General features: G+C 40.1%; 1 long non-coding RNA gene across 1 annotated transcript in view; it reads left to right on the top strand.

Moving 5' to 3' along the window:
* The first annotated feature begins 8973 nt into the window (after positions 1–8973).
* LOC132346375 (uncharacterized) overlaps positions 8974–26719 on the top strand; it is a 100057-nt gene continuing 82311 nt past the window's right edge. Inside the window, exon 1 of the long non-coding RNA XR_009496208.1 lies at positions 8974–9065. This is a non-coding gene — a long non-coding RNA (uncharacterized lncRNA). The remainder of the gene's footprint in view (positions 9066–26719) is intronic.

Genomic DNA, 26719 nt, shown 5'->3' with positions numbered 1-26719 from the left:
TTACCATTCTTCAGCAGTTTCCCATCATTCTAGGATGACGTTCCCATCACTCCAAATGGCACACAAGATACTCTGCAATCTAATCTTTGCTGCCTCTTTCAGTCTCACGTCCTGACACTCACGCCTCCATCCATCACCACAGATATAGTATAATTAATTAGCATAGATCCTAAGTACTCTGTGTCTGCAAGCCTCCATGCTTTTCTTTACTCATTCAGTAAAATTTGGGGTTATATACTGCGTGGCAGACACTATGCCAAGGGCTAAGAGTAAACATGAGTTTGGGTAAACTCCGGGAGTTGGTGATGGACAGGGAGGCCTGGCATGCTGCGATTCATGGGGTTGCAGAGTCAGACACGACTGAGCGACTGAACTGAACTGAAGAATAAACAATAAGCAAAGTAATAGGATCCAAGACCTCATAAAATTTACGCTCTTAAAAAATAGCACTCTCTCCCCCACCAAAAATAAGCAAATAAACATAAATAAAATATTATAGGTTGTGATAGGTGGTAAGAATGGGGATAAACCCCAGAGTGTTGATATAGAAGTTAAAAAGGGAAAGGGGATGAAAGGATGAGGTGGTGACATTTAGAATGTGCCAGGTAAAGACCCAGGGTAAAGACTTTGAGACAGAAGAAACAATATACGAAGTTCTAAAGGATGAACGACTTTCTCAGGTTTGCTGAACTGAATAAAGTCCAGTGTAGCTGAAGATAGGGTGGGAGACACACAGCTTGACATGAGGATGAGGAAGTAGCTAGATTTCAGATGAAGCAGAGCCGATAGCCCACAGTAAGGAGTTTTATTCCAAGTGTAATTAGAGGTTACTGGTTGTATTCAAGCAAAGTTGTGATATGGCTCAGTTTATGGTTTTAACAGATTGATCTGGCATCTGTGTGATGAATGAATTAGAGAAAGACAAGACAGAAAGTAGTTGCAATAGTGACTTAGGAGGCTATTCTGGAAGACCAGAAAAGGAATGATAGTGGATGCACTCAAGAGATATGTGGGGGGTAGAGTTAACAGTGAAGTTGAGTCTCCCTCTTTTCTGATTAACTCCTAGCACTTCCAAATCCCAATCCAAATGTCACCTCTCCTGCAAAGCTACGTTGACAGCCTGTCAATCCCCACAGAGTAAGAGGCCCCTTCCTGTTCTCAAAACAGCCTGTTACATGGCTCCATAATGTGACATACCAGAATATTGACTTCTTCGCCGACCTTCTATAAAACTGTGAGCTTATTTTAGGACAATAGCTGTGTCTTGTCCACTTCTGTGCCCTTGGCCTGAATGCAAAGCCCACTGCATAAGAGGTACTCAATAGATATCAAATGTGTGGATGAATTGTACACTCTGGACTGTTGGAGAGCTCTTCCTGTGACATGAAACACTGAGTGGGAGCCAGATCAAGGGGCTTAGGATGGATTCTAATATTGAAAGGACTATGGAAGAGCTACTGTCCATACCAAGTATGCCTACATCTGTTAAAAGCGACCAAGAAATCACAGACAGGAAGCCAAATTGATTTTTCCAAGGCCATTTCAGGGGGATGAGTTCTTGACTTAGGTGGACTCTCTCTCAAAAGTACTTTGAGGACTTCCCTGGTGGTCCGGGGGTTAAGACCCCATGCTTCCAATGCAGGGGGCATGGGTCAACTCCTGGTCAGGGAACTAAGATCCCACATGCAGCCAAAAAAAAAAAAAAGGACTTTTGAGTTCCATTTCTAAACCCTGCTGTGACAATTATAGTTCAGAAACACTTGCTTGCAACACATAGCTTAGCAGACACTGTCATTTTTGACAAGGGGTTTGCATTTATCAGTTGTGTGCATGGGAACTGTTGGACAGAAACCATAACCAGGCCATCAGCATGGCTTCCCATTTCCTTCAAGCAGATTCATTTTAATTCACCGTCATAAAGATTTAAGTGCCTAACACACACCAGGTGTTGTGCCTGGCCATTAGGGATAAAGGATGGATGTCAGGATATTTGTAAAAAGTATCTATTCATAAGGAACTCACAGTACTGTGAGGTGCATAGCTAAATAAGGATTGCAGTTGAAGATGCTAAGAAATTATAATGTGTATGCAAAAATATATACTTGGTGGAAGAAAATATAATAGGGTCATTTATTCATTCTTCTGGGAAGAGGAATAGAGTCTATTTGATTAGAAAGAAGCTTAACTTGAGCTAGATCAATAGGAATAGATCTCTGTCAACTTCCCAGATGCAAGGAAGCCTGCGACTTAAAGGCACTGGTTCAGAGCTAGTCTGTCTGTATTTAAAATAAATGGCTTTATAACATGTGTAACCTCTGAAAATTATTTAACAGTTCTTCACCTCAGCTTTCTCAACTGTTAAATGGGGTCATATAGTATATATGTCATAGTACTGCCATGAAGATTAAATGAGCTTGCACATATGAACATGAAAATGTCATTCCAAGCAGAGACAGCAGGGTCTGTTTGGAGAGGGAGCTTGGAAATATAGTTTGAGACCCATATCCTGTAGAGCTTTGTGAGTCATGCTATATGCAATAGGTAATGGGGAACTACCAACAGTACCAACAGAACTACCAACAGAGTGGTGTGGTCAGGTCTGTATCTTAGAAAGATTCTTCTGGCAAGAGTACAAAGTTTGGAATAGAAGGGGAAGGAAAGTGAGAGGCAGAGCGTCCAAGGAGAGCTTATAGCACCACAAGAGATGATTCAAAACCTGGAATAGAAGGCAGTAGTATTGGGAATGCTAATGTGCTAAATTTAAGGTTTCCCAAATATTTTGCCCACGGGATCCTCTTTCCTTACATAATACTCTAAGGATACATCAGGACTGAGTTTGGGGAATGCTGGCTTCAACATCTGCTCATTTTTTGGATGTTTCATTTTGTCTCTTTGCAGCCTTCTGCACCTCAGGTTTTCTATTCCTATAACCTGGCAAGGAATCACAATTACAGACAGAGGAACTTGCGAATTATCTGACACGGACAGTTTGCCAGATCAATAAATGAGCAAATGTTCCATGGAAACCGCGTTTGTGCTGAGCTCTCTGGATTTTCACAGTAGGCAGCTCTCCACCTTAAGGTTTTCCTCCCTTTGCTGCTGGAGAAGCTTTGTGAGGAAAGCCTTGTGATACAAATTGCATTTGAGGAATATTAATATGTTGTTCACATACATTTTTGATTCAAAGGAGGGAAAAAGATGCTCTGGAGACTTAGAATTTTCTTCCCAGTGTGTTTGGTGCAGCTCTCTGAAGATAAAAATAATGAATCCTTAGACTGTGGAGTATGACTCTAAGTGTTACATAACATACACAAAACACACATGTACACGACTACTTAATCTACATAATAACCATATAATGCAGGCACTGTTATTATCCCTGTTTTATAGAGAAACAAATTGAGTCACAGAGAAGGCCATAGTCACATAGCTAGTAAAGAATAAAACTAGGAGAGTCAGAGGCAAGAGCCAGTGTTTAATAAACATTGAATGAATGCATGAGTGAGGGAGTGAACAGAATGAATCAACAAGAGATTGTTGGTAAGCACTGGAAAAGTAAAAAAAAAAAAAAAAAAAGATGCACTTAGGTTAAGGACAGCTCTAGGAACTAAAACAAGAATCTGGGCAATATTCAAAGAAATTATTCTCTAAACGAGACAGTTTGAAGTAGAAAGAGTAAAGAAAAAAGAGTGGAATTTACTCAAAATTACAGTGAACACAGCACACTTGGAAAGTTCACACACTTTTCTGCTGTCAAGATCAAGCTCTTGTATTATTATTGGCTCTTATAAATGGCATTTGCAACCAATACCATTTCAACTGCAGAATTCATTGAGAGAGACCCAAGAAATGTTTTCAGTTTGCTGCATTCTGTGGCCTCGAGCATAGCAATGGCATCTGTGTATCTAGACAGAGGTGGAGAATGTGTCCTGCAGAAGCTTGCTATCACAGTCCTATACAAGACATCAATCTCTACCTGAATCTGTCCATAACCTCTTACTTAAAATCTAGGTACCTAGCTCCGTGCTAGGTTTTATCAGAGGACTTTGTCCTTGGCACATAACTATCTCCAATCAATAAACATTCCCTTGAGAGTCCGTTGGTCTGGAAGGAGATCAAACCAGTCAATCCAAAAGGAAATCAACCCTGAATATTCATTGGAAGGACTGATTATGAAGCTGAAACTCCAATAATTTGGCCATCTGATGCAAACAGCTGACTTACTGGGAAAGACCCTGAGGCTGATGTGGGAAAAGATAAAAGGCAGAAGGAGAATGGGACAATAGAGGATGAGATGGTTGGATGGCATCACCGACTTGATGGACGTGAGTTTGAACAAGCTCCAGGAGTTGGTGATGGACAGGGAAGCCTGGCGTGCTTCAGTCATTGGGGTCACAAAGAGTTGGACATGACTAAGTGAACAACAACAATAAACATTCCCAGAGCATACACTATTGCTAAGTACTAGGGTATCCCATGGAGAAGGCAATGGCACCCCACTCCAGTACTCTTGCCTGGAAAATCCCATGGATGGAGGAGCCTGGTGCGCTGCAGTCCATGGGGTCGCTAGGAGTCGGACACGACTGAGCGACTTCACTTTCACTTTTCACTTTCATGCATTAGAGAAGGAAATGGCAACCCACTCCAGTGTTCTTGCCTGGAGAATCCCAGGGATGGGGGAGCCTGGTGGGCTGCCGTCTATGGGGTCGCAGAGTCGGACACGACTGAAGCAACTTAGCAGCAGCAGCAGCAGCAGGGTATCCCAAATGGCTACGATATAACCCTAATCTCAAAGGCCTCCTTATCAACTGGGAGAAAGATGACACAAACACAACTAACTTTACATGCAGATAACAGATTTATACAATCTGCTGTTCTAATAAAACATACTCAGTAAAGTATAGTATGAGAATATAGTACATGAGTGATACAATATAAAACAAAGGTACAAAATAAATTTAAGTAAGAATGACCTGATAAGGATTTAGGACAGGAAAAGGTAAGGTGGGTCTAGTTCATTAAGTAGTAGATGATGAAGAGGAGAGGAACATTTCAAGAAGGAGGGTTATCAGTAGTATCTAATGCTGATAAAAGATCGGGGCACTTATAAATGTTTTTTTAAAAAGACCTTTGAGCATCCCCATTAGAGAAAGATTTTACTGACCTTGAATAACTAATTATCCAGAGTATATAATGTTAACTATAAACTATTATTTCTCCTAAAATCTGAGTTCACTTTTAAATCTTCGTGATTTTACTTTCCCAATCTTTTTGCTTCAGGGTTCTTTGTTCTTCAGACCCCTAGAAATCTTCTCTTACATTTCTTATTCTCTCATTTCCAAGTTGGCATCCATAGGTGTCTGAGTCATTTGTTAAGATAACATAGAAACTCTGCCTTCTTACTAGTTTAGAATTCTGTCCTTCCCTGACCCAGCCTAGACCCAGATGTAGCACAGCTGAGCACCTATCCAATTAGACTCATTCTTATGCTAAAGAGGTAGGCCTGAGCCATCTTGGTCTCTGGCTGTACTTTTATATGAGCACACAACTCATGTGTCACAGCAGGCAACTTGGAGCTGACATACAGCAAACCCTGATCGCCATCAATCTGGCTCCCAGAACCATCTACCCAACCATCACAAGATTTCACTTTGGGGCTGACATCTTTGGGGCCTAGTCCCAGGCAGGAGATTTGAGTCACCAGGGATGACAGTCTGATCAAAATGTGTGATGGATAGGGCCTAACCATCATCCCATCACTCATGAGCAAGGAGGCAAAAATTGTCAAGGTAGGGGTGTCAGGTGTGGAGAAGGTAATTTCTGACAGATGATTAATGCCAAGAAGCCAGCAATCATCCAAGTACTGCCAAGAGAAATGGGCAGTTATATATATTTTTTCTATGACATGCCTCCCTTCCCCCATTTTTGACCTGAGGTTTTACAGTGTGCTACAGAAAAGCCTCACAGTTGATTTTCTTCCCCAAATTCTAAATATTTATGCCCTTTAATATCTAGAGCTAATATACACTATCACACATACATACACCAAACATAATCCTAGTTAAGACCTCAGCCCCATCATCATTTGAAAAACAGCTGAAATATTCCCCAGTTAATGTTCTAATGGTCATTAAGGAAGCAAAAGGTCAATCATCCTGGGGCCAAATCTTGGTTTTGTTCATGTGTGTGTGAGTGCTCGTCGCTCAGTCTTTTCCAATTCTTTGTAACCTCACAGACTGTAGCCTGCCAGGCCCCTCTGTCCATGGAATTCTCCCGGCAAGAATACTGGAGCCAGTTGCCATTTCCTCCTCCGGGGATCTTCCTGACCCAGGGATCGAACACACGTTGCCCACATCTTCTGCAATGGCAGGATTCTTTACCTGTCTGCCACCTGGAAGCCTTGGTTTTGTTCATGACTCAGAGCAAATCCTTGTACCTGTCTAGGTCTTAGTTTCCTCTTCTATAAAATATGATTGTTTTGAGGATGAAAAGAGAATCTTTGAGTTTTATGATAAATACTTACTAAATGCTAGGTAATATTATCAGTCGGACACGACTGAGAGACTGATCTGATCTGATCTGATCTGAATATTATCAGTGTCCCTCCATAATGCTTGATACGTATGAGAGAAATTTCTCAAAAAATGTAAAGATTTTGTGATTATAGGGTACCTGAAAGGCTCTTGGTTAGACTGGGTGAGGACAGAGGGTACTTTGGGCTCTTGAATGAAAACAAAATGAGTGTGGGTCCTTTGAGATGGAGAGTGGAGCAAAATAGCAGAAGGCGGGGAAAAAAGCCATGCCTAGAACTGCTGAAAGCTGGTCCTTCCTTTCCACTGAGACCCATGTAGAGACCCTGCTAGCTTATTTAATACATGGAAGATTTTGGTATAGAACCTGAGAGACTGTCCCAGGATGCATCTGTGCAGCCGACAATGAGCAGAAATCCAGTCCAGGGTCACACCAGGAACAGGTATGGATTTGCTGAGGGTGGGCACACTGCAGCTTCACTTGGCTCCAGGCAAGAGGCAGAGCCACATTAGCTGTCTTAGCAGAAAGAATTTGATATAAAGACTTGTAATTAGGTTTTGAAAACTGAAAAGGCAAAAGGGAACTCTTGAGGTGTTAGGAAGTAGCAACTTCAGCTTCAAGCCTTGGGTTGAAGGCACCAAGGGAAGAGGTTACAATTGTTCCAACTTGGAGGACTGGTGGAAGAGACTCTTGAGCTGAAAGTCAGGTCTCTGAAGAGGGAAAACTGCTGGGCTGGTGCTGTGGGTTTTGAGGGATGTTGTGCTTCTGGTATTTCAAAGAGAGGGGAAAACTGCCAAGATACAGCTGCTGCTGCTACAGAACATGCAAACATTTCCTGGAATGCTGCAGTCAGGAACAAGAGACCCACAGAAAGTGTGGAACAAGCCCCCATTCCCCGCAGAAGCCTTGCAGTTTCTCTCTGGTGCCCCCTATGGGACACACCTAACAATGAGCCTCTGGAAGATAGCTTGCATCGTCTGCTTTGCTATGCTAAGTCACTTCAGTCGAGTCCGACTCTGTGCGACCCCATAGACGGCAGCCCACCAGGCTCCCCCGTCTCTGGGATTCTCCAGGCAAGAACACTGGAGTGGGTTGCCATTTCCTTCTCCAATGCATGAAAGTGAAAAGTCAAAGTGAAGTCGCTCAGTCGTGTCCGACTCTTAGCGACCCCATGGATTGCAGCCTAACAGGCTCCTCCGTCCATGGGATTTTCCAAGCAAGAGTACTGGAGTGGGGTGCCATTGCCTTCGCCGATCGTCTGCTTTAGGCAGAGGCAAAGCAAAGTAAAATAGGGTAGGTGTGGAGCCGAGAGACCATAGCATATTTTCTACTGCACCCATCCACTGGCTCAATAAACAGTGACTACCTACCCTGTGCCAAACATTGGCAGCTAAGATGCACTGTTTCCCTCCAAGAAGGCAGGCAAGGGGAAGGAAAACACACACACACACACACACACACACACACAGTGTGATATAGTTGGTGACTGAGAAATATAGACCAGTATAGGGAGGAGAGGGGGCTTCCCAGGTGGCGCTAGTGATAAAGAACCCGCCTGCCAATGCAGGAGATATATAAGAGACCCAGCTTAGATCCCTTGGTTGGGGAGATCCCCTGAAGAAGGGGATCCCCTGAAGAAGTCTTCAGCATTCTTGCCTGGAGACTCCCATGGACAGAGGAACCTGGTGGGCTGTTGTCCATAGGGCTGCAAAGAATCGGACAGGACTGAAGTGACTAGAGAAGAGAAGAGGAATGGGAGAGAACCTGTCCAGAGCAAAATGTTAAAAATGAGTAGGGATTTGCCAAACAGAAAAAAAAAAAAAAAAAAAGAAAGTACATAGACAATGATCTATGGAAGAGCAAACCTGAGAGTCTCATATGCCATATGGGGACCTTTCAATCTTTCTTCTTCTCCTGGTATTTTCATTACACATATGTTTTACCTTTAGTTATTCTGTAGCCCTTGGATATTCTGTTCTGTTTTTTTTTTCCCCCCACTATTTGTTTTCTTTGCTTTTCAGTTTTCAACGATTCTATTGATATATTCCCTAGCTCAGATATTCTTGTTTTCAGTCATGTCCAGTCTACTAATAAGCCCATCAAAAGCATTGTTCAGTTCTGTTACAGTGGTTTTATTTTTTATCTCTAGCTTTCCCCCCCCCAACTTTGGTTCTTTGTTAGAATTTCCATCTCTCTGCTTATATTACCCATCTGTTCTTGCACGCTATCTACTTTATTAGAGCCCTTAGCATATTAATCACAGTTGTTTTAAATTCCTGTTCTGATAATTTTGATATTTCTGCCATGCCTGATTCTGATGCTTGCTCTGTATCTTCAAACTGTGCTTTTTTCGTTTTGATATGACTTGTAATTGTTTTGATAACTGAACATGATGTACCAGGTCAAAGGAATCCCTGTAAATAGGCCTTTATTAATGTGATGGTGAGTTGTGGTGATAGGAAGGCATTCTTTAGTCTTATGATTAGGTATGAGTCTTTAAATGAGCCTCTGTCTCTGGACTGTGAACTTCACAGGTAGGTCTCAGTTTTGTTTGTTTTTTATTTTCCCACCTTAAATGGGACAGGATGGCTAAAGTGGGCTGGAGTTGTGGAATTTTTTCCCCCAGGTCAGTTAGGCTCTCATAATGATCCAGCAGACTAGGCTCTGGTAAATTTCTTTCTCCTAGGAGCAGGGCTTCTTAGAGAATAGAATGCTCTAGTGTATTTAAATATGATTCCTTTTTCCCCTCTTCCTGCCAGAGCCATGAGGGAATCTCTCTGATACACTGTGGGAATCTGGGCAATCTCCTAGAAGTAAATCTGACAATATTGTGGGCCATACACCATGACTGGGTCCCTCCTAGAGTTTTTAACTCTCAGAATCATCCATACTGAGCCTCCAGCAATTTGTCAATTATAGTTCAAGTTTTCCTGCCCGGTACAAGTTTCCTGCCCGAAACACTCCTGAATTTTTGCTCTGGTCAGCTGTGACTCCCTGCATTTGCCTGTCTATTTCTTCAATCTCAGAGGTTTGCCCTGATTTCTTCCCTCTCTTATGGATACAAGAAAAGTTGTTGATTTTTCAGTCTGTTTGGTTTTTTACTTGTTGTTAGGATGGACTAGCAACTTTCAAGCGCCTTACAGGTGGAACTGGAAAAAAAAAATCTTTTACCTATATGTCTAAAATATATATTACCTTAGCATTTAAATAGGAATTACTGCCCAATATTTAAACCTTCTGCTATGACTCAGAGTCTTTACTTGTGAGCATTAATTAATAACTTATAAAATGGAATAAGATTTTTAGGCATAAAAGTTTTATTTGCCTCTAAATTAAGTGGCCTCAAGTTACAAAATTGCAGATCCTTTGTACAGATTTTTTTATCTTTTCCCTTACCCTAGTTGCTACTAGAGGCCCTGCCAATAGCTTCTCTGCTGTCTTCTAATAGGGATCTAAGTGGCGAGCTACACCCTGATGAAGAAAGTCCATGCTTGCCCATCTATACCCATTTCTGTAATAACTCCTTAGCCTGACATTTTCTTCTCTTAATATAGAATCAATCAGGATAATTGCCAGATTTGTCCAGATTTGGGTACCTTTATGTTATACTAACAATTTCTCTCTCTTCTGAATTTTTTTCTAAGTCCCAGATTGTGAATTTAGGCTCCATTCACATTGTACTTACTAACTTGTTAAAGTGCTAAGACTAAGCTGTAATCAAAACCAGATTTGCTTTAGATTGTCTTCATCACATGGGAGAATAAAAGTTTAGTTCAAATGTCACCTCCTTTGTAATACTTTTCACACTTCCCCCAGTAGAATTTAATTTTTCTTTCTTTAGAAAATATTTGCTTCATTTCCCTTGAAGTTTAATAAATTACTTATGCCTGTCTCCCTAGCCCTCCTCTATGCCACCACCAATACTGTACCCCATTTCACTAGACCCTGACTCTAAAGTAAATACTGGGACCTGTATCTAAGGTTATAGTGGAGGCTCATATTTGCTACATTGAATAATCTTGTGAAATGTGAATATGAAAACTATTTATAATCAAACCTGCTAAGCTTTACTATCAACTCTGCCAAAAGCACAGTGAATGGGTTGTCTCTGAGCTGCTGCTGCTAAGTCACTTCAGTCGTGTCCGACTCTGTGCGACCCCATAGACAAGTTAGAATATTTCAAAGTCTCTGTCCTGCTGTCTCAGACGGTTGGGATGATGCTTCCTATTCTCTGTATTCTAACTGCACTTAGGAAGTTTCTCTATATTAATTCAGTGTCAGTGTTTGATATTACTAGAGCTCTGGGCTCTGGCTACAAATCTTTCTCAGATAGGTTGTTTCCCCTTTTGCTCAACACTCCTTACCCTAGTACAATTCCTTTTCTTTTCTGCAACTTTCTTCACTGCAGTTACATAAAACACAATCCAGGGATCCTGCCCTCCCTGTGCATTCACTGCTTTCCAGGTTAGACACTGCTGTGCTCCCTTTGGCTTCTGGCTGCTTCTCTTTCCTGCCCTCCCAAGACCAGACATTCAGCTACCAGTTGTCTTAGCCTCTCTACCTACTATCTGCCCCGTGGACTGATTGTACTGTTACATCCTTCTCACTCTCTGTATCATAAAAGAGTTATTTACTTGAATAGAAGGCTGGTTCCCCCAGGAGACTGACCAGAAATTATTTCTATGGTACTTCAGATTGTCTCATTTTCCCTTTAGTTAAGCAGCAGGTTCTGGAGGCTGGGTTTGAAACATGTCACTCTCATGTGCACTTCATTGGCCTTAGTAGCCTCTGTTTTGACTGTTTTTTTTCCTTTTCTTTTCTTTTTCCCTATTCTCCCTTCATTGACAGAGTAGCAAGTATCACTAATATTTTTAACATTTTCAACAGCGATACCATGGTTTCTATGTTTAGTTCTTTTAAAAAAATATTTATCTATTTATTTAGGCTGTGCCAGGTCTTAGTTCCAGCCCACAGTATCACTGATCTTCATTGCAGCATGCTGGATCTTTAGTTGTGGCATATGGGATTTAGTGCCCTGACCAGGGATAACCCGGGCCCCCTTGGGCTCCATGGGAGCATGGAGCCTTAGCCCCGGGACCACCAGAGAGTCCCTATGTTTAGTGTTTTAATAGTAATGGACTTCAGCTTTTGCTCACCAACAGTACCAATATTTTTTTCTGGAACCTATGTTCTGTTCTCACCCTCTATGATTCACACCTACTCTGAAGTTCACCTTAGAAATGTAGCTTTTGATTTTTTTCAATCAAACTAATAGCAACTAAATTAATTCAGTTGATCAAAACCAATTTTATTGATGGATGAACAGAAACGTTGGTAGATGATAGATAATAGATAGATATGATACTTTCCTCTAATAAATCAGGGTTTCTGTACATTGGAGCTGGTAACATTTTAGGCTGGATTATTCTTTGTTGTGAGGGGCTGCTCCATTTAGAGAAGAATGTTTAACAGCACCCCTGACCTCTCTCTACCCATCAGATACTTTCCCTCCTCCCCTATTCCATCCTACCAAGTTTGACAACCAAAGTATCTTAAGATATCACCAAAGGTCGCAAAGAGTCAGACAGGACTTAGTGACTGAACAACAGTGACAAAATGTTCTCGGAGGGCAAACTCACTCCAAGTTGTCACAGTTCTAAATTCACTATACTCCCTATTACTAGTAAATAATAATAACAATTTTACCATATTTAAAGTTGATATATACTGGGCAAATACCACACAACAGGTCCTGTGGAAAGCACTTTCTCACGTACACTTAACTGCATGCTTAAAATGTCTCTATGCATTACGTATGAGGAAACAGAGAATTCAGAGTAATTGGTGGAACTGTTTTCTAAACAATTTGCCAATTCCAGAGCTGCAATTATGTCATACCTTGTATGAAATAGCTATGGATACCTTCTTGGAGGATGAAGTTTTTTTCCATCTTTCTAGCTTGTTAGTACTGAGACTAAGCATAGCACTTTACCCATTGTAGATACTGAGGAATACTAGTAAAACTGAATATCTTTTTGTTTGATCTGAAAATGGAATATTGCCATACTTTGAAGAATGAGTTAATAAATATTTGCTAAATGAATATCTTATATAGTCGAGAAAAACCAGGTGGCTCACCCTCTATTGGTTTTCTATATTTCTCTGAACTTTACAGGGAAGAGTGGGGAATGACAAGGGGTCATTTTAAGATAGCATTTGTACTGATTTTCATATGTTTACTTTAATATATACTCGATAAATCTTTTCCTTACACTCATTAACTTCTAACTTGGGTTTGGTCAATATTACAACCATAGTAATGTTGTATTATCTTTACACAGCACCATTTTCTATGGAAGCAGAGCTGTACTACAAACACTATTCAATTTATCCTACATCTTTAGTAAGAAGAGTAGGGGTTATTATTTTTTTCCTTTTAGTAGACAGGGCTAATTGGAGGCATCAAGTGACTTGACACACCCAAAAATAATTAAATCAAATGCATGACTCCATTACTAAAGTTAACTTGTCTATTAGAGCCCTTACTCCATAACTCCCGAACCTTGATTTAATCAACAGACTTACTGTTTCCTAAAGACATATATTGTATAAATGAAGAAAAACACTTTCATTTTGTGCCTACACTGTCCTGACTACTCTACTAGACATTGTAAATTAATAAGCTCGTTTTGGACTAGATAGTAGCATCTCCATTTTCAAAAATGAATCTGAAAGAAATTAAGAAACCTGCCCCAAATCTACAGCTAGAAAGTAGCAAAAGGGGTATCAAAAATGCTTCAACATAAGCAAAACATTTTCTGACATAAATCATAGTGATATTCTTTTAGTTCAATCTCCAAAGCCTATAGAAATGAAAGCAAAAATAAATAAATAGGACCTAATCAAACGTAGAAGCTTTTACACACACACAAAAGGAAACCGTGACATAAGAAAGATAACCTATGGCATGGAACAATATGTTTGCAAGTGAGGTGGCCAACAAAGGATTGATTTCCAAAATATACCAACAACTCATACAACTCAGTATCAAACAAATAGACAAGCAACCCAAACAAAAATGGACAGATTTAAGTAGATGTTTCTCTGTTTAGAAGACTTGCTGCTGCTGCTGCTGCTGCTAAGTCACTTCAGTCGTATCCGACTCTGTGGGACCCCATAGAGGGCAGCCCTCCAGGCTCCCCCGTCCCTGGGATTCTCCAGGCAAGAACACTGGAGTGGGTTGCCATTTCCTTCTCCAATGCATAAAAGTGAAAAGTGAAAGTGAAGTCGCTCAGTCGTGTCCGACTCTTAGCGACCCCATGGACTGCAGCCTACCAGGCTGCTCCGCCCATGGGATTTTCAAGGCAAGAGTACTGGAGTGGGGTGCCATTGCCTTCTCCAATGAAGACATATGGATGATCAAAAGGTACAAGATTCTGCACATTGCTAATTATTAGAAATGAAAATCAAAACTGCAATGAGGTTTCACCTCACACTAGCCAGAATGGCCATCATCAAAAAGTCTACAAATAATAAATTCTGCAGAGGATGTGGAGGAAAGGGAACTCTCCTACACTGCCTGTGGGAATGTAAATTGGTGCAGTCACTATGGAGAACAGAATGACGGTTCCTTAGATAACTAAAAATAGAGTTACTATATGATCCATCAATCCCTCTCTTTTATACAGAAAAGATGAAAGCCCTAATCTGAGAAGATACATGCACCCCAATGTTTACAATAGCTAAGACTTGGAAGCAACCTAAGTGTCCAATGGCAGATGAATAGGTATACAATTCAATGAAAAGAATGAAATAATGCCATTTGCAGTGACATGGACCTAGAGATTATCATACTAAGTGAAGTAAATCAGACAGAGAAAGACAAATACCATATATCACTTGTATTTGGAATCTAAAGCAGTGATACAAATTAACTTATTTACAAAACAGAAACAGACTCAGGCATAGAAAGCAAACTTAGTTACCAAAGGAGAAGAGAGTGGAAGGGATAAACTAGGAATTTGGGATGAAAAGATAGACACTACCATATAGATAAGCACCGATGTCTTACTGTATAGCACAGGGAACTGTATTAATTATCTTGTAATAACTTATAATGGAAAAGAATCTGAAAAAGAATATATATAGATGTATAACTGAATCACTTTGCTGTACACCAGAAAATAACACAGCATTTGTAAATCAACTGAACTTTAATTTTTAAAAGTGGTTCAAGTTCAGAGACATTTCTACTAATATTGGGTTTTAATTAATTTCCACAAATTCTTTTATAAATAAAGGGCACAGTTTATTTATAAAGGGTGCAGTTTAGTTATAAATAAAAGGCACAGTATGATCAAGAATCAGCCTTCCCATGGAAGCAGAAAAGGAAGAAATAGAAGAGTTTACCTTCTGGGGCCATGACTGTATACATGAAACTAAAGTGGAAGCCAGATGATTTCAGGAGAGGCTCAATAGAAGAGTAAAGCGTGTTTCCTTTTGCCCTCTCCGCAAGAATAACAGTACTGTGGAATGTTACATGGAGGGAAGGGTTGGCACTTAGTACTCCTGAGATTGTTGTGTGTCTTTAGTAGATGAAGTGATCCCAGGATACTCCACAGAGCACTTCAGGATTCTTACAGATAAAAGGTGCTATATACGTGTCAAATATTATTATACAGCACTTACAAAAAATGTTTCCACTTATTGGTGTAGACTCACTGTTGAGCAGCTTAGAAATGATAGCTATTGTTTATAATAGTCAGAATAGCAGTGTAAATGGCCTTGTTATTGATATACTTTGTTCATATTTTGCTGGCCTAGAACAAGACAGGAAAATATTTGCTGACAAGGTTTTAAAGTAGAAAGATGACTATTTTTCTCATTATAGTCAAGGTCAACAAACAGCAAGGAAAGAATTTCTATGGGGGAACCGTAAGTAAAGTTAGACCACAAGAAGTTAAAAAAATTACTAGAGTGTAATATTTTTCTTTTAAAACCTGTAATGTAAATGCTGTCATCTTCTGACAGTGCAGCCATTATCATTGGAAACATGAATATTTTATTGGTAGAAGATACCGTGTAATGGCACATCTTCAGGTTTTCATTTAATTTTGAAGTCTACCTTTAGGACAATCATCTGGACCCTGAATTCCTTGGCTCGGCCAATTGTGGTACCCAGCTGTGTCCATTAGCTTATGTCCATTAGCTCTGTCTTTCAAGTTTCTGTAAGAAGCCACTAGAGTGATGTGACCATAACTTTAAACTCATATCACTGAACTCTTCTTCATCAGCTATTGTTCAACCAAACAAATAGTGGTACCCTATGGAATTCTCACTGTTACTGCAAAGAAAAATCTAGCCCTTTTACCATCAGTGTCTCAGGCCCTCCTTCTTGGCAGGGGGAAAAGCAATGATTTTCAGATTGATAGCCCCATTCTCAAGCCAAATAATTGAGAAATTGAAACTTGGCAGCTCTTTCTAACTTGGGCTCTTCTCTTCTCCTTGTGTGCTCAAGTCTTAGAATTAGTGATATCTCCCCTCATTTTGCCTATTTTTAGCATTTAATTTTTAATTAGACCTAGCCAGTCTACTTGCAGTGACTGCCCACAGAAGCTTTCTTGAAAAGTTTTTTTCTCCTTTATCTTTTAGCAGATTTTTGACACTATGAATCACCCTGCACTCTTTAAGTCCTACCAAGACAGATTTCTACAGACTTCATTAACTCTCTTTATCAGCATTGAAAAGTTTGCTGATCACCATGCGCTATTATAAAAATTCAGGTATACTGATGTATAGAATTCAATAAAACTTCATTTTTACTCTGGTACTAGTTAGGGGTCGCTAAGAGTCAGACACAACTGAGTGACTTCACTTCACTTTTCACGTTCATGCATTGGAAAAGGAAATGGCGACCCACTCCAGTGTTCTTGCCTGGAGAATCCGGGTGACGGGGAAGCCTGGTGGGCTACTGTCTATGGGGTCGCACAGAGTCGGACAGGACTGAAGCGACTTAGCAGCAGCAGCAGCAGAACAGAACCAATAAGATATATAGAGATGGAGACAGAGAGATTTAAGAAATTGGCTCATGGGCTGACGCCTGAGGATGGGGGCGGCGGTGGTGGCCGTGGCTATACCCGCGGCCAGGAGAGGGTCAGCACAGTCGCTCAGACGCCGAAGAGCCCGCCGCCCGTGCGAGGTGTAGATGGGGCACTGCCTAAAAAAAAAAAAAAGAAAGAAAAGAAATTGGCTCATGAAATTGTGGGAGTTGATTCTGAAAAGTCTGAAGTTTGTATGGTAGGGTAGCAGGCTGGTACCCAGTGTTTCTATTTTGCAGTTTTAAGGAGAATTCCTTCTACTTTGGGAAACCTGACTTTTTTCTTAAAGCCGTTAATGATTAAATGGCACTCACCCACATTAATCAGCTTTACTTAGAGCCTTCCAAAATTGATCATATCTAAAAAATACCTTGTCATACTGTTCATGGGATTCTCATGGCAAGAATACTGGAGTGGTTTGCCATTCCCTCCTCCAGTGATTATGGTTAGATACCATCACCAACTCAATGAACATGAATTTGAGCAAACTCCAGGAGATAGTGAAGGACAGGGAAGCCTGGTGTGCTGCAATCAGTGGGGTCACAAAGAGTCAGATGTAACTGAGCTACTGAACAACAACAAAAAATACCTTCACAGCAAGACCTAGACTGATATTTGACCAAATAACTGCCACCATTGCCTAGCTGAGTTGACATAAAAAATTAGCCATCACAGTTCCCATATTCTTTTCTTCTAATCTAGAATTAATTTGCCTTTAGTAGATGAAAAAATTGAGTATGCTTTTATACTTGTCAAAGATTTGAGTTGTATTGCTTTTTAGAATTTCCAATAACTTTTGCTTTTCACTCTATTGTTAGCAGCATTCATTGTCTTAGGGGAAAGATGACAAGACACCTGAGCAAAGAAAATACTTTTAAGTTTCAATAAGCTTTTGCATTTAAAAATCCTTAGCCCTATAATACCAGGGTAAAATATTTATGTCACAAATAACAAATCTAAGAAAATAGATACATCAGGCTCTCTCATTGTGGAAGAGATGAAGATTACATGGGAAGGGAAAAGAGCAGACAGCAAATAATGCAGACACAGATGGATTCCTAAAAAGCAATCCTATGTCTCATGCATAATCTGCATCCTAGTTAGGGGTCAGTCAGGGAATAAAAACTTGAGAGAATTTAGCATTCAAGAACTGTGGAGAGCTGTTTTCTGGGTGGAAGTCAGGAGGACTGCATGTTCACAGAATACCACAGAATGTAGCATGACATAGACATGGTTGAGTAGAAATGTCAGAGATACCCATAATCATGTTCCAGTGAAGAGCAATACATCTGAATCTTTTCTGTCCACCTCAGCAGGGTTTCCTTTGTGGCTCAGGTGGTAAAGAATCCGCCTGCAGTGTGGGAGACCTGGGTTCGATCCCTGGGTTGGGAAGATCCCCTGGAGAAAGGAAGGACTACCCACTCCGCTATTCTGGCCTGGAGAAATCCACGGACTGTATAGTCCATGGGGTCGCAAAGAGTTGGATACGACTGAGCGACTTTCACTTTCAGTAGGGCTTAGAGGGGACCTGAAAATAAGCCAGATCAGAGATGTCTATTGTTAAAAAAAAGAGAGCAAAAGCAGCTGAGATATAAATGGACAGATGCCCAAAAACCAGATAGAGTGAGGCAGAACATTTTTTTTCCTCCTGAACACTGTGTATCTGGATATAAAATCTAAACAGCCAGCATGGAGAGATGATGACTGAACATTCTAAACACTCACACCCCTCTATTACTAGACTAATATTACTTAAGTCAAAAGTGATCATATATCTCCATTTACCTGGAATATTCCTCATTTATACTGGCTGCCTCATGCATAACTGTTAAATAGCAATTCCTTTGATCCTCAAAAATGTCTTCAGTTCAATTCAGTTGCCCAGTCATGTCCGACTCTTTGTGATTCCATGGACTGCAGCACACCAGGCTTCCCTGTCCATCACCAACTCCCAGAGCTTGCTCAAACTCATGTCCATCAAGTCAGTGATGCCATCCAAACATCGCATCCTTTGTCATCCCCTTCTCCTCTTGCCTTCAATCTTTCTCAGCATCAGGGTCTTTTCCAATGAGTCACTTCTCATCAGGTGGCCCAAGTATTGGGTTTCAGCTTCAGCATCAGTCCTTCCAATGAATATTCAGGATTGATTTCCTTTAGGATTGACTGGTTTGATCTCCTGGCAATCCAAGTGACTCTCAAAAGTCTTCTCCAACACCACAGTTCAAAAGCATCAATTCTTCAGTGTTCAGCTTTCTTTATAGTCCAACTCTGATATTCATTACATGACTACTGGAAAAACCATACATTTGACTAGACTGGACTTTGTTGGCAAAGTAATGTCTCCACTTTTTAATTTGCTGCCTAGGTTTGAAATAACTTACCTTATATAGGAGCAAGTGTCTCTTAATTTCATGGCTACAGTCACAATCTGCAGGGATTTTGGAGCCCAAGAAAATAAAGTCTGTCATTGTTTCCATTGTTTCCTCATCTATTTGCCATGAAGAGATGGGTCGGATGCCATGACCTTAGTATTCTGAATGTTGAGTTTTAAGCCAGCTTTTTCACTCTCCTCTTTCACCTTCATCAAGAGGCTCTTTAGTTCTTCTTCACTTTCTGCCATAAGGGAGGTGTCATCTGTGGATCTGAGGTTATTGATATTTCTCCTGGCAATCTTGATTTCAGCTCGTGCTTCATCCAGCCTGGTATTTCACATGATGCACTCTGTAATTAAGTTAAATAAGCAGGGTAACAATATACAGCCTTGACGTACTCTTTTCCCAATTTGGGACCAGTCTGTAGTTCCATGCCTGGTTCTAACTGTTGCTTCTTAACCTGCATACATATTTCTTAGGAGGCAGGTCAGGTGATCTGGTATTTTCATCTCTTGAATAATTTTCCACAGTTTGTTGTGATCTACACAATCAAAAGCTTTGGCATAATCAATAAAGCAGAAGTAAATGTTTTGCTGGAATTCTCTTGCTTTTTCTATTATCCAACAGTTGTTAGCAATTTGATCTCTGGTTCCTCTGGCTTTTGTAAATCCAGCTTGAATATCTGGAAGTTCACGGTTCATGGTTCATGTACTGTTGAAGCCTTGCTTGGAGAATTTTGAGCATTACTTTGATAGCATGTGAGATGAGTGCAATTGTGCGGTAGTTTGAACATTCTTTGGCATTGCCTTCTTTGGGATTGGAATGAAAACTGACCTTTTACAGTCCTGTGGCTGCTGCTGAGTTTTCCAAATTTGCTAGCATATTGAGTGCAGCATTTTCACAGCATCATCTTTGAGGATTAGAAATAGCTCAGCTGGAATTCCATCACCTTCACTAGCTTTGTTCGTAGTGGTGCTTCCTAAGGCCCACTTGACTTCGCCTTCCAGGATGTCTGCTCTGGGTGTGTGATCACACCATTGTCGTTATCTGGGTCAAGAAAATGTCATACTTTGCCCTAAAAACTATGTGACCTACTTAAGCCCTCAAAATTTAGAAGCAATATGTAAGAAAAAGTGGAAAAATAAAGGGAAAAGTCTAAAATAGAAATTAGATTCATTTATGGAGAAAATAGGGCTTCCCAGTTGGTGCTAGTATTAAAGAATCCACCTGCCGATGCAGGAGACATGAGATGTGGGTTCGATCCCTGGGTCGGGAAGATCTCCTGGAGCAAGGCATGGCAACCAAGTCCAGTATTCTTGCCTGGAGAATCCCCATGGACAGAGAAGCTTGGTGGGCTATAGCCTGTAGGGTTTCAAAGAGTCGGACACAAATGAAGAAACTTACCATAGAGAAAATAGTTGAGTTTTGGGCATACCTAAGAGTGTGTACAGAAGTTCATAACTTTCCTAATAAAGGCACGTAAACATCAAGCATTACACTGTGCACAAACCATTACTTGAATACGGTAGACTACATAATATGTTTTATTTAATTTCTAGCTCAGGTTCTTTTGGTGCTGTTATTCTAGGAGCAAATGTAATCCTCACTAATGTATTATTATAAAAAGGAAGAAAGCAAGTGTTACTTTATGAAGGTCTTTGAAAGACTAGCTAAGGTGTTTGGAATAATTTCAAAGGCGTGAAAGAATGCGATTTGTGTTTTAGAGAGTTAACTGGGGCAATAGTGTGGACAATGGCCTGGAGGCAGAAGGACCAGTCAGGAGCTCCTGTGACAATTTTAATGGGAAATGCCTATGAACCGAGGAAGGGACAATGGGGAGGCCAAAGGTCAGATTTGAGAGCCATTCAAGAAATCAAATAAAAAATATTTGGAAACCAATTTTATCCTTGGAGTGAGGAACAAAGAGGAGATTTGTGGAAACAGAGAATGAGTTCAGGGTGGGACACTTTTTTTTGAGGTTCCTGTAAGATGTTTAGAAGGAGATGATGGTTTTGCAAGTGAATTTTTGCATTTGGTACTTGATGTCTATGAGGGAAATACAACTTAGAGGCTGGGGATATAAAATTTAGAGAAAGTAGTTAAGTGTTGAAAAAAAGAAGAAAAATATAGTGTGTTTACTTTCTCTTACTCTCTTAGTAGATGTAAATTTAATCTGAGTAAGCTTTATGTTAAAGTCAGATTAGAGGTGTTATTCTGAAATAAATAAAACAACGTAACACATTATAAACTTTTGTTTAGGTATTTATGTAGGAAGAATTTTACCTTAGATGAATGTTTCTTGACTGGGGGCAATTTTGTCTCCCCCCAGGAAACATTAAGCAATGTCTGGAGACATTTTTGGATGTCATAACTTTACCAGCATCTGAGTCTAGAGATGCTACTAAATAAATCTTACAATTCACAGGACAGCCCCCACCAAGTAAAGAATTCAGTTCAGTTCAGTTCAGTTCAGTTGCTCAGTCGTGTCCAGCTCTTTGCGACCCCATGAATCGCAGCATGCCAGGCCTCCCTGTCCATCACCAACTCCCGGAGTTCACTCAGACTCATGTCCATCGAGTCAGTGATGCCATCCAGCCATCTCATCCACTGTTGTCCCCTTTTTCTCCTGCCCCCAATCCATCCCAGCATCAGTCTTTTCCAATGAGTCAACACTTCGCATGAGGTGGCCAAAGTACTGGAGTTTCAGCTTTAGCATCATTCCTTCCAAAGAAATCCCAGGGCTGATCTCCTTCACAATGTACTGGTTGGATCTCCTTGTAGTCCAAGGGACTCTCAAGAGTCTTCTCCAACACCACAGTTCAAAAGCATCAATTCTTCGGTGCTCAGCTTTCTTCACAGTCCAACTCTCACATCCATACATGACCACAGGAAAAACCATAGCCTTGACTAGACAGACCTTTGTTGGCAAAGTAATGTCTCTGCTTTTGAATATGCTATCTAGGTTGGTCATAACTTTCCTTCCAAGGAGTAAGTGTCTTTTAATTTCATGGCTGCAGTCACCATCTGCAGTGATTTTGGAGCCCCCAAAATAAAGTCTGACACTGTTTCCACTGTTTCCCCATCTATTTCCCATGAAGTGATGGGACCAGATGCCATGATCTTTGTTTTCTGAATATTCAACTTTAAGCCAACTTTTTCACTCTCCTCTTTCACTTTCATCAAGAGGCTTTTGAGTTCCTCTTCACTTTCTGCCATAAGGGTGGTGTCATCTGCATATCTGAGGTTAGTTGGGTAGTTTTAAGCAAATTACTTACCCTCTCAAGTGCTGTATTTTGTAATCTGTAAAATAGGGATGAAAATAATAGCTGCTTCAGAGAGCTGTGTTTGAGAGTAAACTATCACACGCAGAGCTAGCCAAGTGATTGGCACACAGCAGACTCAATAAATCCCATCTATGTGTGCTTTGGGAGCCTAGCTAGTAAAACGTGTTACCAGTGGAGCCCAAACCACTGCTTCCAAGGTGATCCTCTATTAAGGGCACAGAGATATTTACAGTATTAATGCTGGGATAATGATACTACTTGTTTCTTTTTTTAAATCAGGTCAGTTATTTGCTTATCATTATTTTTTAAAAGTGGTGACATTCTTGCTGTTGATTTTATTTGTTTCTGCCATAATGAATGGAAGTAGATAAAACAGATTCATGCTTTTCTTATCTATAAAATGAGGATAGAAACTATCTCTTTAAATGGCTGTTAAGATTAAGTAAGAAATGGTTAATGGGTGAACTATTTTTTGTTTTAGTTTAACTAAATTGAATAAAATAAAAAATAGAAACTCCAGCAATTAGTTTCAATTAGTAGATCCAATTATCTTACAGATTCTGTTCAACTATAAAATTTTTGTCTACAAATTAATGCTTTCTTTTTCTTTCCCCATTGTATAGAATTGATATATGAGTTTATCTTTGATGTATACTATGCAAAGAAAAGAAATTATTTGTAAGCATGCTGCTGCTGCTGCTGCTGCTAAGTCGCTTCAGTCGTGTCCGACTCTTCGTGACCCCATAGACTGCAGCCTATCAGGCTCCTCCGTCCATGGGATTTTCCAGGCAAGAGTACTGGAGTGGAGTGCCATTGCCTTCTCCGAAAGTACTAAGCATAGCACACCCAAAAATGTTCAGTAAATGTGAGTTATTAAAATTTTATGAGGAGTCTAACATGACAGCATAGGAACTCATCCTGAGGTCATTTCCCCCCAGAGACACAGCAGATCTACAGCTATATATGGATTATTTTCCTCTGAAAAGAATCTGAGAACTAGATGAACTGCTCTCTTCAAAAAGGGATAAAGGATCACATCAAGACTCACCCCTGGCATCTCAAAACATGGGGAGGGATCTCACCAGACAGGTATTTCCCCTGGAGAGAAGCGTTAATATTCCACATCAGGCACCCCAACCCCAGGATCTGCAGTGAAGAGACAAGCCCCCAAAACATCTGGCTTAGAAAAGCAACAGGGCTGATCTGAGGGACCTGAATGCTGAAGAAAACTGAGATTCCAGTCTTCAAAGGCTTGCATGAGGTCTCACTTAGCCTGAGACCCAGTGGGAAAACCACTTGTTTGAAAGGAACCTAGACTATATGGAAGCAGATTCATTTGCTTACCTAAAAGCATTGGCTAGAAAGGTGGGTATTGTCAGAATTCTCCCTGGTGATAGAGGCTCTGGCAAATTTCATCATTGCACCTTCAACCCAACCTGATGGTATAGGCTACAAGCTTGGATGTGCCCCGCCTCCACCCACCCAAAGCACCATTCCCTGACCATTCTAAAATGGATGTAGGAGAATCATCAGGTCAGGCATTATTTTATCCCAGTGGTTAGACAGGGCAGGTAGCTGAAGCACTTTCGTGCTCCCTGGCAGGAGTGTGTGAACAGAAACAGTGGCAGCGTTGTACTGCTCCCTAGTTAAAGTCTGTGCACTTGGGCAGTTGGGACACTCCATGACACTCTGCCATGAAAAGACAACTTACATAATGGGAGAAGATATTTGCAAATCACATATTTGATATAAGGTTAATATCCTAAATATATAAGAAATTTATACAACTCTAACAAAAACCACCAATTCAAATTTTTCAAAGGATTTTTTCCCTGAGGATTTGAATAGGCATTTTTCCAAGGAAGGCATACTGATGGACAACAGATACAAGAAAAGATGCTCAGTATCACCAGTCATTAGGGAAATGCACATCAAAATCACAGTGAGGTATCACCTTATGTCTGTCAGACTGACTTTTATCTAAAAGATAAGAAATAACAAGTGTTGGTAAGAATGTGGAGAAAAGGGAATCCCCCAGCACTGTTGGCGGAAATGTAAACTGCTGCAACCACTATGGAAAACAGTATGGAGAGTCCTCAAAACATTAAAAATAGAGCTGCCATATGATCCAACGAGAAAAGGAAAACACTCATTTGAAAATAAATATGCATGCCTGGCTTTCCTGCACGTTTACAATAGCCAAGACTTAGAAACAATACAAGTGTACATAAACAAGTAATTGGATAAAGAAGGCATGGTATATATACATGATGAAATACAGCTCAGTCATAAAAAAGGAATGAAATTTTGCCATTTGCAACAATGTGGACGGATCTTGAGGATGTTATGCTAAGTAAAAAAAAAAAAGAAAGCCAGAAAGACAAATACTTCATCATTTTACTTATATGTGGAATATAAAGAAAAGAAAACAATCAAAACAAAACAAAACCCCAGACTCAGATACAGAGAACAGGTTGGTGGTTGCCATAACAGGGAGGGCATTTGAGGGGAGATGAAAATGGGTAAACGGGATTAAGAAATATAAATTTCCAGTTACAAAATAAGTCATGGGAATATAATGTACAACATGGGAAATATGGTCAAGAATATTGTATTAAATTTGTAAGGTGACCATAACTAGACTTAATATGGTAATGATTTTACAGTGTCAGAGAAGGAAATGGCACCCCACTCTAGCACTCTTGCCTGGAAAATCCCATGGATGGAGGAGCCTAGTAGGCTGCAGTCCACGGGGTCGAGAAGAGTCAGGCATGACTGAGTGACTTCACTTTCACTTTTCACTTTAGTGCTTTGGAGAAGGAAATGGCAACCCACTCCAGTATTCTTGCCTGGAGAATCCTAGGGACAGAGAAGCCTAGTGGGCTGCCGTCTATTGGGTTGCACAGAGTCGGACACGACTGAAGCGACTTAGCAGCAGCAGTAGCAGCAGCATTTTACAGTGTATACAAATATTGAATCACCATTTGTACACCAGAAATTAATATAATATTGCATAATTGTACCTCAACAAAAATCAATTTTACTTAAAAGTAAAATTTTACATATTTAACAAATGTAAATATACATGGATGCCAAATTTAAATGGCTTTTTAAAGATAAATTTCAAGATGCCAGAGAAATTTCACGTTTATAGTGTGCTTCTTTGAGGATATTTTGTGTAATATTTTTCTTTTTTTTCTGAGAGTACTTTGATAAACTTTTGAGAAGCATGCATATAGGTAACCTTCTAGTCCACTGGATACCTATGTAGGCATAAAATATTTTTGACCAATACACTTAGATTTCAAAAAAAATCTTGTGAATAACTACATTCTCAATATCTTTTTCAGCTATTTGGTTTCACTATCCCATACTCATTAATCAAGCATTACACTCATTAACCATGCTACAAAGGAGGATCATTAACATCTGTGGCCAGATGTTTAGGAAAATCCCCTGCCTGAAGGTCACTCCTGCTGGATCACTCTGCACGCTGGTTACAGCTGGGTGTGGTAGGACAGCATCAAACGTGACATCACTGTGGAGTCCAGAGGAACCATACAACCTGGGTAATTCTTTGAGCTATGGTCCTAAATAACCAGAGAGATACAAAGTTAGGACACATGCAGGGCTAGCAGCTGAGGGACATTCAAAGATTCCAGATAACTGTATTTGTAAATTAATTTGAAAAATTGTAATTTAATTGTAAATTAATTCAATATACCAACACTTGCTTTAACAAAATGTGTAACGTGGTAGTATATCCATTATTTCAGATTATTTGTATTTATCAATTTTAGTGACTGCTTATCATTTACCTTTCCTCCACTTCCCACTTCCTTCATACAATCCCTTCATCCTCCTGATAGTTATATTATCTTTTTTTGTTACAGTAATGATTACTATGTAATAATTATTACTCGAATGTTCACATTTGAACTACATTATCCACTATGATTACATTTCTCTCTCTCTCTTTTCATTTGCTTAGTTTTCTGTCCTACGCAATACCTGTCACTAATCCATTACCAAGCCCCTTGACAGAACCCTGAGATCTTTCTCAGTATAGTCAGACCTATCAGTAATCTACCAGTTTTGTTGTTCTCCCTACTAGAACCCTTTACTTTCTGCTACAACAGACCCAGCTGTTTTCCAGGCTTGCAGACAGCAGTAGACACGAAGTCTACCTTCATGGTCTCCTGGGGAATTTCCTTCTTTCCTATGTTGTATACACGGCTCTTTCTCAACTTACGTCCTCTTGAAGGTGGATCACATCCCCAGTAATTTTATGAGGAAAGGTACATGGAAACAATATATTGGCTAAGTAAAGAATTCCAGAATGGAAATGGTTCTCACTGTGATATTTAAGTCTTTGCTTCATTTTTATCTAGCATCCTGAAGTCCAGTTGAGAAGTCTAATGCTATTCTGCTCCCA

Source organism: Bos taurus, chromosome 10 (genome assembly GCF_002263795.3).
Source record: "Bos taurus isolate L1 Dominette 01449 registration number 42190680 breed Hereford chromosome 10, ARS-UCD2.0, whole genome shotgun sequence".
Taxonomy (NCBI): domain Eukaryota; kingdom Metazoa; phylum Chordata; class Mammalia; order Artiodactyla; family Bovidae; genus Bos; species Bos taurus.
This window is presented reverse-complemented; position numbering and strand designations above follow the sequence as displayed.